General features: G+C 31.6%; 1 pseudogene; it reads right to left on the bottom strand.

Annotated features, from left to right (window-relative positions):
• Positions 1–289: 289 nt before the first annotated feature.
• The window catches only part of LOC149567624 (beta-glucosidase 12-like), a 35,390-nt pseudogene continuing 21,644 nt past the window's right edge, over positions 290–14,035 (bottom strand).

Genomic DNA, 14,035 nt, shown 5'->3' with positions numbered 1-14,035 from the left:
CGGTAAATTGTGAGCCTCTTAATTGAGAGGTCTTGGGTTCAAATCTACTCAAGCTTAACTAATAATTGAAATAATTAATAACAACAAATAATAATAATTAACTTTGGCTTCGGCCTCTTACCGATCCAAAAAAAATTAGATCAATTTTTTATTTTAAAAAATGATTATTTTTCTAAACTAAGAAAGAAAGAATAAATTGTTTTTTTAAAAGTGTACTTGTTAGATTAGCTTGAGAGTCCAATGTACAGGTGGTTTTCATGGGATTTGATGGCATTGGAACATCAATAACCTAGCGGCTTGTGTAATAATTCAAGCCTAGAAAATCAAATGAACCTTTCAATTTAGCAAATTGATGGGCACTAAATTTGGGAAAATGCTTGCCAACAAGGTTTCTCATTATTGATGGGTATTCCCCTTTTATAATTGGGTCCATATACCTATAATTTTGTAGAGCTAATCAAACATTTAACAATGGAATTTAGTAAATTTTCATCGTCATATGTTATTTCTGGAATTAGTGTAAGATTTATTTTTTAATCAGTATTTTAGATCATTAATTTAGATCTATTAAAAGTTTAAATGAAAAATGAAATTAATTGAGTTTTGAAATGATCTTTGCTTACCAACCAAACATAAAATCTATGGCCCTTTGGATGACTTTTTTATCAGAATGTGATTTTTAATAGGGAAGGAACCAATTGCTTATCGATGTAATTCCAATCAATCCTTTTTGTTTGCCCTGCACACAAAAATAGTAGATTAGCAAGAATTTGATTTCAAATCATTTTGATTTTGGATTTGATCAATTGTAAGACTTCTATTTATTTTATTTATGTTTTCATCTTACTTCTTGTAGTTATAGTCTTTCTTTTTATATCAAAACAAAATTATAATCTTTTAGGTAGCCTACAATACAATGGTAAGTTGTGAGCCTCTAATTCGGAGGTCTTGGATTCAAGTCTGATTGAACTTAACACATAATAATAATAATAATAAATCTAAACAAAACAACAATTATATATAGAACAAGATTTATTTTTTGGAAAAAAATAAATCACCTGATATTCGATCTTGTAAACACTCATAGCAACTGCATGGGAAAGAAGAAGATTATGGGCCACAATATAAGGCTTTGTTCTTGAAATTCATGTGATTGAATTTGCACAAGAAGAGGAATGGTGTCCTGGTGCCAATGCACTAGTCTCATATCCTCTAGTGGCATAGGAATGAGGCTCATTCAGAGTTATCCAATGCTTCACTTGATCCCCAAACTCTTCAAAGCATAAATTACTATAAGCTTCAAAATCTTTCCTGCATATTTAAAATATTGGTCTCCTTATTCTCATAAAATGAGTAATCAATGAATGAAATAAAGAAGTATGATATACTATATAGGCATAGATGCAAAAAGGATTTCATGATTTGGAAGGGTTCAATACACAATTTTTTGGCTAAGAAAGCCTCCATAGTTGTCCTCTAGAGCTTGTGGAAGGTCCCAATGAAACAGAGTCACAAAAGGCTTTATATCTGTAAACATGATTTAGTTATGGCTTGCATAAAATTATAGATATTTCTATGTCCATAATATAAAACATGATTTATTTTTACCATGTTTTAAGAGTTCATTGACAATGTTGTTGTAATAGGCCACTCCAACTTTGTTAATTCCACCTTTGATTACACCATCTCTTCTCACAAAAAACAAGAAACTTTTTAAAGAAAGGCATTGTTGATTTCTAGTCTCTTTTGTCTAAGGGTTAAAAAAATTGGCTCACATGTTAGTATCCGTGACTAGGATATGAAATACTATATGCATCCAAGCCCATGTCCTTCATTAGTTTCACATCTTCCTACAAATCACATAGTACAAGATCAAAATAGTAAATTCATTAGGAGGCTGAAAATATAAAAAGGAGTAGATTCATGATCTTCCATGGATAGTCCATGGGTGGTCCCTCAAAACTCCCCTTTCATATAAATATTCATTCGGGTAATCAAAACATGTCCCTTAGAACTCCCACTTTTTCTTACATATAAATATCATTCAGGGGCCATTTGAATGATACCTTCTCTCTAATAGAACCCATTTACATTTTTATGCCTATAATCATTTTAAAATTATGAAAATATATGATGTGTACCTAGAGATTGTTTGTCTTTCCCATATCACATCAAATGATGAAATTATACATGAAAAAAGAAGCCAAATAATAGAACATTGATGAGTAAGTTATCCTAGAGCATACTTCTCTAATTATTCCTATATCATCTATGGAAAAAATATACTCTAGAACATACACCTTGTAACACATGTCCTTTGGTAAAGTGGGCTATCTCAACTAGACTGCAAGATTATCAATAGAAAAAATACACCTATTTCAACCTGAAATATGAAGAAAACAATGTTCTTAAATGATATATGTGACAAAATATTCATATTCATGTGGATATGTGTGACAAAATATAACAAAAAAAGGTTCTAGACCTGCAAAAGTGACATCATTTTCCCATCTTTTGGTACATGTCATTTTTCTAGTTAGATCCAAAATAAGATTTTGCCACTCTGAATCGAGAATGCACGTGCAGTTTTATTCTATATACATGGACAATAGATGGAGCTAAAAAATGCACCACGTTTACATTTATTTAATAGGTCTATTAAGTTTTTAAAATTATAGACCATCATGAATGTTAGAACTCTAGTTGCTATGGTCAAGAGAATGTCCTCAGCAAGCCAACACATACAAAGTCTTGATTTGCTTGCATGCTAAGGACATTACCCTTGCCTATAAGTGTCAAAATGTAGTGCTTACCCCTAGTTTACTTTTCATGTTATATTTCCAAATTCTTTTAGGCTAGCTTTATGGTGATGTTTTATGTTTTAGTGGTACTCAGTTACCTGATTTGATTGGATGTTATTTCATGCTTAGTTTATTGTGATGAGCTACTTGATACTCAGTTATTTCACGTGTTCATAATTATTCTTTCGATGATGACGCCTATAGTGATTTCAATAATTTAATGGTGATAGTTAGATGGATGAAATATATGTGATTTTTTATGGATACTTACCCATGCTTACATGTGTATGGTGTACATGTATGTTTTACTTTATGTTTGACATTTTTTATATAGTTGAGGGAGGGAGTCGTAGACACTTGCTAGGCAGGATCTACATGATGCACAACTCCCCACCATTACCTGTTTAGTTTAGATTTATATGTATATGTGCATGCTCATCTTTTATGCAGATTGCAAGTACTGAGCATCGACTTCCCTGAATTGCCAGGATGAATGCGTCCTATCGCAATATCTCAATGGTTAGTTTTTAAGTCCAAATCCTAACCCTAAGCCAATTGTCCTAGAAAATAGGACAAGTATATGAGTTATTCACCCTTTCAAATTCATCAAGGTGGTGTGAATTCAAGATTTTGACCCTTGAGTTAGTACTTTGTCTTTAAAATGGGTTTTCTTATGTAGAATTGTGGGTCTGTTGTGATTTTCAGTTAAATTAAATATACTAAGAGAACATTTAACAATTTAATTTAATAAAAATTTTATAAAGAGAAATCATTTTTAATTATATTTAATTAATTGATAAATTATTAAATAGAAGAATTAAATTTAAGAGATTTAATTTAAAGTTCTAATTTTGGTGTGATTACATTTATTTTATTTAATAATAATAAATTTAGAAGTTTCATTTTAATAATAACCTCTAAATATTATTATTAGTTAAATTAATAAATATACTATTTAAGGATGTCTTGTGATTTAATAAAAGAGAGAGAAAACAAATTAAAATTTTATTTTAATTAAAAATGTAAAAAGTTTGCACATGAAATTAAAATAAATGAAAATAATAATAAAAAGGGGTTTTCCGTGTTTGCAAAACTGAACCCCTAAAGTAGAAAGCTCTTTATTAAGAAATTAGAGCTCATTTCTTCACACACAGGTTAGAAGGAGAAAATTTTGAGAAAAAAAGGTTTTTGAGAAGATGAGAATTTTTGCAATCTTTGAGTGTTCATCTCTTCAGCATCAAATCGAGATAGGAATGTTGCTTGAGTTTATCGCGGTAGTTATTTTTGAATCTTTCCTCTAACTTCTTCATGCTTGTGTGAGAATTTTGATTAAGATATGGTTTTGTTTGAAACCTTCAAATATGTAATTATAGTTCTTTGATAGGGAAATGTATGTACACAAAAAATCATATTTGAAACCTTCATGTTAAGAAATAATGTTTGGTTATCAACTTAGATAGGGTTTGTTTGTTTTTTCAGAGAATTCAAATCTGTATTGAATTGGGAAAACTGATATGTTTATTTTTATTAAATTTTATTTTATTTTATTTTTAAAGCCTGGTGGAAAATAGTCGTATGTCAGTCCTTTGTTGTGATTTATAAAAATAATGCATTTTATTTAGGGGGGTTGTTTGTTGTGGTTTTATGCAAAAAATAATAATTAATTAATTTAAAAATTTGGGAAAGGGGGCCATGACCTCCCCCCTTGACTACAAAAGTAGTGAATGCTATTGCCAAGGTAGCGCATACTGCTAAGTGACTACCTTTAGCAGTCAAGACACTTAGCGGTCAACCCAATTAGGGTTTTGATATATTCTATCACATGTAGTTTGTTTATTAAAGTTTTTGTTAATATATATATACTTAATATTAATAGTTAATTATTATATTATTTAATTTAATTTATATTATTTTATTAATAATAAAATAAATATCATAACTAATAATCATAATTAATAATTATTATTAAATAATAATAATATTTAATTACATGATTTTATTTTATAATACATTAGTTATTTATTTTATTTAAAAAGAAATATTTATATATTTAAATAAATAAATAAAGGAATTTCAATCGTTTTTAAGGATAGTTTTTTTCATCTAGGATGTTATTTTGGGAAATGGTTCAGTTTTTATGAAAAAGATTTCTTTACCAAGAAAATTGAATTACTTTTGCAAACTTAAAAACTTGAGCATATATGACACTTAGAATACGAAAAACTTGAAACCATTTGTGAAAATCAAAATTTTATGTTTTCAAACAAATGACCTATGGAAACACTTGTTAAATTATTTGATGAAATGTGTGGTTTATTCTACTGGGGATTGGGTTTGACTTAGTATGTTGACCAACTTTAGATGTTTGCCAGAGGCCTGAGAGTTATTATTTTATGATGTTATATGATATGTCATTTTGATCTTGGAGTTATGTATCAGTGGTTATATAATGATTTCTAGTTACTAGTATAGAGATGACGTGGTCATTATGACCCTATGAGATTTTTTACTATTTTGAGCTTAGTATAGGTTGTCTTTATGTATGTTGGGAAGTGGCTTGCAATGGAGCCTAGAGCCCTAAAGAGTCTACCTGGGTAACCCATTGTAGGTTGTTTTAATAAGTGATAACATTTCATTAAATGGGTTTAAAATGAGTTTTCAAAGAGTTAGTGGATTTCCTCGCCCATGCCTCGAGTGCTAGTATAGGGTAGGATGGGATAGAGAGGATGCTTGATTGCTACCTTGTCTCTTTAGTATGCCTTGCCTGTATGAAAGCATAATGATGCCACATAGAGTCACTAGGGGGTCGAAGTCCAGAGAGGCTGCTAGGGTAACCTTAGAGTTGACTCGCGCCATGAAACATTCCCACTTACATAGTAGATTTCCTACATGTATTTTTTTCCTTTGGGTTTAGATGTTATTTGTGTCTTGGTACCCTTTGAGATATATTTCTATTAAGTTTTATTTAACCTAGATGTTGGTTATGACTTTTGGGATTTATATTCATATGGGACTTGAGATTATCTCCTCAGCATGGTGGGTTTGGGCCATTTAGGTTCCACAAGGTTGGGTACTAGTGTTTTTTATACCATTGAGATTTGATTGCTAGATGTTGTTGTTGGATGTACTTGTGCAGTTATTCCTTTCATTTTGATCTTGTGATACTATTGAATGGTTATACTCTATTGTATTGTACTTGATTATCAGAGATCTTTTGAGATGATGGATTTATTCATGATGTATATTCTTTGAGCTTTTTATAACCTATGACTTGTACAATAGATGATAATGCATTTTGATTATGCCAAGTGGCATCTTATGTAATTGTATATTACTTAATTGGATTCATACTTATGGTTATTCTATGATGTGGACCTTTTTATGTATAAGATTTAGTATTAATAGAACTTATGTATGTGATTCAAAGTCATGTAACCCTTAAGAGATGTAATATGTTTATGGATTGTTTGTATGTATGTGAGTTATTGCTTCTGCTATATTATATCTTGTTGTTTTAATCTTTAAAAATGTTTGAAAAACTTAGTCACACTTTAGGCTACTTTTTTTTGGGTTCCCTAGCGGGGCATTACACAAAGTTACAATGTTCGTGATGGTCTATAGCTTAAAATACCTAATTAAAAACCTCTAACAAAAATCCAAACCTATTGCATTTTTCATCTCTACCTAATGTCGTATGCATATGAATTGAGATTGAATATTGAACTATGGCCTCCTTCTACATTGATTGAAACCAAGAGATTCACATAGTTAGTTTTCATGCAATCATAGGTTAATGTTGAGCTTCACTTGGTTTTGAGAATAGTTTAATACTCTCTACTAATCAGAGCCAACCACTTGAAGGTGGAAGCTCATTTGGCTCTACACCCCTAAGATCTAAATTCCTCGTTAACATCTAAAATGCATTCATTCTATTAATAAAATGTAACATTCATGAATTATCACATGATAACATTCATTAAAAAATATGTTTCATTATAACATTCACTTTAACATTAAAACATAAGATTCATGAGAACATTCAATAGAACATAAATAAAACATCTAGACATAAACATCAAACATTATCAAATAAGTTAAATAAATGAGAATCATTTATTTTTTGTCTTTTACTTTTATTGTCCTTCCTTATATTGTTTTAGAGGCATATCCATGTCATCATCAACATTTCTTCTCACCCACGAATGTGATCTAATTGTCCTTTGCAACGGTGGGTCCTCTGCAATAACAAATAAAAGGGATAAATTTTAAAAATTTGAGAACAACTAATTATTCATTTTATTGTACCTAATCTAATGACAATTCTATAGAATTTGTAATCAACCTAGAGCTAATCAGCAACTAGATCAACTTAATTGGGTTATGGCTTGGGCATCTGCTATTCCCATTTATCATATGGTTGCAATGTTGGAGGCAACATTTTTTCCAAAGTGGCAGTAGGTTTTCTATCATTGGCTTTGTTCAAATCCTAATTTTAATGAAGTAACACAGTGGTTTTTAGGGTGGAAAGGACTATTTCACCCTGAGCTTCTTCCTAATGAGAGGATAAGAAGTCAACAAAATGTAGCCCTTGAAATAATGAATCAAGTTTAGAGGATATGATTGTGGAACAACCTAGGGCTAGAGAGAATGTAAGATATCTTAGGGTGACGAAGCAATGCCAATTTGAGGCACTTTAGTAGCAACATATGCTCAACAAAAAACCTCATCTTCCATGGGTAGTGGGATTCACCTGAATAATTCCATGGGTGCACCTTAATTGAGTTTGAAGGAAGTGATTGAAACATATGCACAAGAACATGATATCCAATTTTTACCTAAAGTGGGACACACAGATAATGGTCTTCATGTTTATGTATCTATCTAGATTCTATAAAACAACAAGTGCTTGCACAATCTGGAGAGATATGGGTGGTTGCATCATTGGAGCAGCTAGTTGAGATGCATCATAATCGAACTAGAAGAAATCATTGATAAACCAAACATATAATCAAGAGAATGTTGAAGTTGATGAAAGATCAACCCCACAACTCCTGAGATAACCTACATGTAAATACTTGTTACAGAAAGAGAGAAGCAAAAGCTATGGAGGTTGGAGTTCATAGATCCATAGGTGAGATATTGTTGATGAGTAAAAAGAAAGATTGCTATAATCAAATGTGAATTAATAAATTACAAAGAGATCAATCCTTATAAAAGGTGATCAGAACCCTAAAAAAATCTAACCTAAGTTGCATGATAATAATTAATGAAAAAATTAATTATTATATGCCCAAAGTTTAGCTTAAGTAAACTAGAGATAATAAGTGACTTAATTATTAAACATAAATCAATATGATTTAATTAATAAGAAAATACTTTATTACTCTAAGACCCCCCCCCCCCCCCCCCCCCCCCCTCCCCAAGATAAAATTAGGGAGTAGCTAAAAACCTAGAAACTACTACTAAAAGTAAATTTGGGTCCCAACAACAAGGCCTAATGAGGTATCCAAGCTCAACCAAATCTCAGAAAAGAGGAGAAATAGAGAAAACCACATGGGAAAAACCCTACTCCAAAAAGAGATAAAAATATTATTGAAAAGAACTAGTGAAGGATTGAAGAAGCCTTCAAACTAGGGAATGTCCTAGAAAATAGGAATAAAAGATGATCATGAAGAACGTCATTGAAGCATGGAGCTGCAAACACTGCCAAACTGTTTATTTAAAGAACCTCCATTGTATAGATCATGACCAAGTGGAGAAGACTAAGTCTAAAGAGCTGATCAATTGAAGATGGAAGGTATCTTTATGGCCTCCAAAAACAAGAATGAAAGAATGTCTATATGGTAAATGATCCATCTCACCAAAATGCATAGGTATCCAACCACTAAACTCACCTAGTACATAAGATCAAATATTGAATACATAGCTCACTCCATCAAACCAAGAAAGCAATAGAACCAACATAACCCCTTATAACATTGAGAGGTGAGACATAAGCATTGAAATTGAATGCAATATATCCTATTGAAAGAAGAACTAGGAACATCAAGAGTGAAAAAGAAGTACAAATACCTATAATGGCACATGTCATAGAAGGAACACTTACTTGAAAAAGGAAGATGGCCAATATGGCCAATATGAAATCCCCCAAGGCACTTTATAATGTAGTGTAAGTACACAAAACACAAAATGTGCAAGATCCTGAAATGCAATAAAGTGGCACTTTATCTTAGTGCATTTGCAAAATAACTACAAAAGGATGTAAACAAAGATCAAAAAACATATATGGCTAGTACAAGAGATAGTACAACCTATCAAAAATTATCTGAAGCAACAAAATTGATCCTCAAGCTTGAAAAAAACCAAGATATCCACCAGAATGTAGAAAATGCAAAAAATTGAATGGGATGTGCAAGGATAACTTAAGTGGCTAATATTCATCAATTGGCTAATCTCCCTCATCAAGGACCCTAGATTTGGCTAAATTTTTTGCACTTTTGGGGTGGTCGTGTCACTTGCACTTCACAAAAATTGGGTCACATGCTTAGGCCAATCATCAATAATAATACAGAAGTATTTGTATTTTAGTGATGACTTTGCCAGTGCGATCTATTTTTTCCATGCGGTAAATTATATATATTCACCTAAAATTTCCAATTCTTATCTTTATTGATGTCATATTAGCCAATATTTGGTAAAAATTGAAGTTATTTTACACTTTAAGTATGTAGATTCAACATGCATCTCTATTCCAAAGACTTTCCACTAAACTTCTTATCCTTTCTCACTTTGGCCCAAAATAGATTTAATTGGGAACACATGCCTTTACATTTGGGACTTTCATTAAAACTCAGTATCCTTTTAGAAGTTTGGGTTGAAATAGGATTTAGGCCATTGATTTAGGTTCATCCAATGATCATAAATAATAGGGATGTTGTCTATATACCACCATTCGATAATTTGGAGGGAAACTATAACGATAAAAGTAGAATAAATTTAACCTTGAAGTTTGATAATCAATTAGGATCCATCTAATAATAATAATAAAATCATGGTTTCTAGGTATGTGTACTTCTATCCATGATTTTTATCAATAATGAAAGATTTGCCAGGATTTTCTAGAATTTTCATATAGTTGAAAAAATCGCCAATAAAATTAATTTTTTTCCTACTAAAAAAAATTAGTTCGCCGATATAAATTAATTATTTTTCATTAAACTAATGTTTGATTTGCCAAAATTTTATACATTTTTCCAAAGGGGGGTTTCTTAAAGTTATCCATGGGGATGTGCCTAGAGAAAAATCTGGAAAATAGAATGTCTCAAAATATGCCTCCTAGAGTGCAAAATAGAAACTCTGAATTTGATAGCAAAAATAGCCAACAAAACAACATCAAAAGCCCAAATAAACTACACCATCACAACGGGCTTAGAATTAACTTTTCAACAATATCTTGTTTATGAAAATTTGAGTATGGATGAGCAAGTTACGACCAAAAAACCATATGTAAGTTAAAAAGCACTAGAAGGGCAAAAAAATCACTTTCTTAGGATTCGTGCCAAACCACTTTAATTTCTGTACCAAACTACCTCAATTTGTATGTGAAGTGATTTGTGCACCAAACAATCTTGATTTGCATGCAAAAATCTCTAAATGTGTGCCAAAAATTTTGATTTGTACACCAAAAAATCTTGATTGGCATGCAAAATCTTGATTTTCCCACTATAAAAATATCGATCTGTGTGCCAAAAATCTCAATTTGTGTGCCAAAAATCTTAATTTATGAGAAAAAAACTTAATTTTTGTTCCAAAAAGCCTCAATTTTTGAGCCAAAAAAAGAAAATCACAAAATTATCACCTTGGGAAATGTGTCTAATCTAGGAGCAATATTTTTGCCTCAAATTCCAACTATGTCCAAATTGGATAAATTTTATATGAAAATAAGGGTTTTTAGGAATTCTAAGCTCAACGGTGAGGTCCGTTTGGGCTCAAAGTGACCCAAAACTTAGTGACCCCCCAAATCTAAAAAAATTTGTTTAGAAGAACTGAAACCCTTTGAAAAAAGGACACAGATCTAGAAGCCAAGCCAAAGTTCTCATAAACATAACAAAGGCATGAAGATCTTGATCTCTAATACCATGTTGAAGTTAATAAAAGATCAACTCCACAGCTCCCAAAAATCACCTGCATGCAAACACCTATCACAGAAAGAGAGAAGCAAACGCTATGGAGGCTGGAATTTCCAGATCCACAGATGAGACATTCTTGATGAGCAAAAAGAGAGATTGTTATAATCAAAAGTGAATTAATAAATTACAAAGAGATCAATCCTTATAAAAGGAGATCAAAACCATAAAAGAACTCCAACCTGGGTTGCATGATAAAAATTAATAAAAGAATTAATTATTATATGCCTAAACTTTAGCATAAGTAAACTAGAGATAATAAGTGACTTAATTATATTTTTTATTGAAATCATTTACAAGTCTTGTACTCATTCAAGAAACAACATGAGAATAACAAGCTTATTCAAGCTCCTTTCAGGCAACCACACTAGAAACAACATTTGGAAGACCAAGAATCACAACTTAGAATTCCACAAAGATGTCCCTCTTGGGATTTGATCTAGGATTTCCACAATGAGAACTCGTCACTTCAACCAACTAATCTAAACCCTATGGACATAAGTGACTCAAAATTAAATCAATATGATTTAATTAATAATAAAACACTTTATTACTCTAACAAAGAAAACTTGAATGTTGAAATGAAAGCCATCAAGGTTTCAAACACCTATGCCAGAGTTACAACACAATATGAAGTTGATTTTAGATATGGTAGAGGTAGATATTTAAGAATTTGATCAAAATTTAAGGAATAAGAGAGAGAGTCTGTGACAACATACCAGAAGGAGAAGAAGTGGCTACAAAAAGAGACTACATTGCAGAAACAACAACTAGACAACATAGAGGATGTTGCAACTTAAAAGTGCATTCTCGATTTAAGTATTATCCTAAGCTTTTGAGTCATCTTGAGCCCCTATAAGTGCTTTTAATGCATGTGTACCCAATTATCCTGTTGAGGCCTATGAAGTGTTTAATGTTTCTAACACCTTTCATTCAGCATATTCATGTGTCCTATAAAGATAAATTGTCATTTTGAGTCATTCTGTGAAGTTCCATTTTGAGTATTTTTCATATTTGCATTTTTTCTTAAGTGTCAAACAACAACAGGAAGCCTAGTTTGCAATTGAATATCTTGCACCTAGTAATGTTTCATGACTTGCCACTTTGGGAGTGTTTATTATGCATATTAGAGAACCTATATTTCTATTTTCAAGTCATTTAAATATGATTTGACTAGATTTTGAATCTCTCAAAGTTGATTGTTTATTGTTGTCATGTTGATGTAAATTATTCAAAATTTTGGGAGGCCCTATTTGACCAATTATAACTTTGAACCAGTTGATCAAAATGAGAAAATTACTTTTGCATTGTGTTCTAGAGGTTAGACACTTTCTATGTTCCAAATTTGAGCCTATGACGAATCTGTTTGACCAATTTTTTCAAATGCAATTTGTAAAATTTTACCATTGTCATAAAATGCAGATTGATCAGTAGCCCTATTTGGGATGTCATAACTTTTAATTTGTGATTGATGAAACCAAATGGATTGTACTATTATGTTCTACTCTAAAAATTCTTTAAGTGTGCCATTTTTTGAGTTTTGATGAATCAGTTTGCACACTTTCCTAGGTCCATTGCATTTGTGAAAATCAATGTCCTACCAGTGTTCCTCATTCTACAAATCCAAGTACCTCATTTTGACTAGTCGCCAAATGTGCCCTTTTATTCATAATTATACCAAATTATAGATTTATATTCTCTTGTGATAGTAAACTAATATCCCAGTTTTCGTGCCCTCAAGTGTCAGTTTGACCTATTTTTGGAGCCAAAATTGAATGCCTTTTATTGTTATCTAAAATGTATGTTTGCAGGCAGTTTTATAAAGGCAACTTCAATCGTCAACAAATTTTGATTGAGTGATCATCATGAGGTGAGATTTTGAAGGTTGGGATAATGTGGAGCAAAGAATTAGCATGTCATTTTTCAAAGCTTAGTCAAGTGTTTTAGGCAGTTTATAAGGCCAGTTAGAGGACCCCTTGGAATGAAATTTGTAGTTTACAAGAACAAGGTGAACTCAATTTTTAATGATGTTTTAGAGGTTGGATTTGATTTTAATTAGTATGGTGGGTTCAATAGGCCAGTCTGAGATGTCAAGTGTTTTAGTTTGAAAAAACATTTAATCATACCCACTTTGGGGCTCGACTGATTTTGTCAGATCACTATAATATTGTAGATAGAAAGGGTGTCCTAAAGGTTCTAATGATAGCAATCATTAACGATTTTAATGTGCTTGTATTTTTATTTGAGATCAAAGGGGCATATGGATTATACACATAGGGAATAATAAAGAAAATAAAAAGGGTGTTCCAAATTTGTGTCCATTATAGTTTATAGATTCTCAGCCTATAAGTAGTTAGGTCTTTCAAATTGGTTGATGGAGTGTCTAGATCTTTGTCCATGCCTATGTTTGGACTTATAAAAAGAAAGGCATTGCCTTTCAACTAGACATCAACCTGAGTATACAAATCAATTTAGTCTCTAGATAAAATTCAATATAGAAAGGATGACATAATATTACACACAATGATTAAGGCATGAACTACATCTCCTTTCAGTGAAGCATCATTAATCCAAGGCTTAAAAGAATAGGATTACATGCAGATAGTTCTTTACGTCCTTAATCCTTTCAAAGTTCACCAATTGGAGACTAAGAGTTGGTACCAAATGTTCACTAACATCTAATGTGCACGTCCTCCTCAAATACACCTGATGCAGAGGAATCCATGAAAAGGGAGGAGCAAAAGGTCTAAAATGAATGGGTATCGGTTGTTGTTAATGTTTGGGGACTTTGTGAATCTCATGGAAAGCCCACAAGAGAAACAACATGAAACATGAAGGTAATTTTTAATCCTACTCTCCCTTATGGTATCCTTGTTTTGAAATGGTAAATGTGTTAGGAAATTGAAGATTTGGGTGTGTGTAGTAGAAAAGAAGGGTTTGAATTTTTCAATTTTTGCAAAAAACACCGATCTTGATCCTTTTTCTTCATGGCCATCTTGTCTCCACTATTTTTTTCTTTTCCAATCTATCTTTTGACTCATCTACAGG

The sequence above is a fragment of the Cupressus sempervirens genome, chromosome 3 (assembly GCF_028749045.1).
Source record: "Cupressus sempervirens isolate cs-2001-9-10 chromosome 3, ASM2874904v1, whole genome shotgun sequence".
NCBI lineage: Eukaryota > Viridiplantae > Streptophyta > Pinopsida > Cupressales > Cupressaceae > Cupressus > Cupressus sempervirens.
Note: the sequence above shows the minus strand (reverse complement) of the source record. Positions and strands in the feature narration are given on the sequence as shown.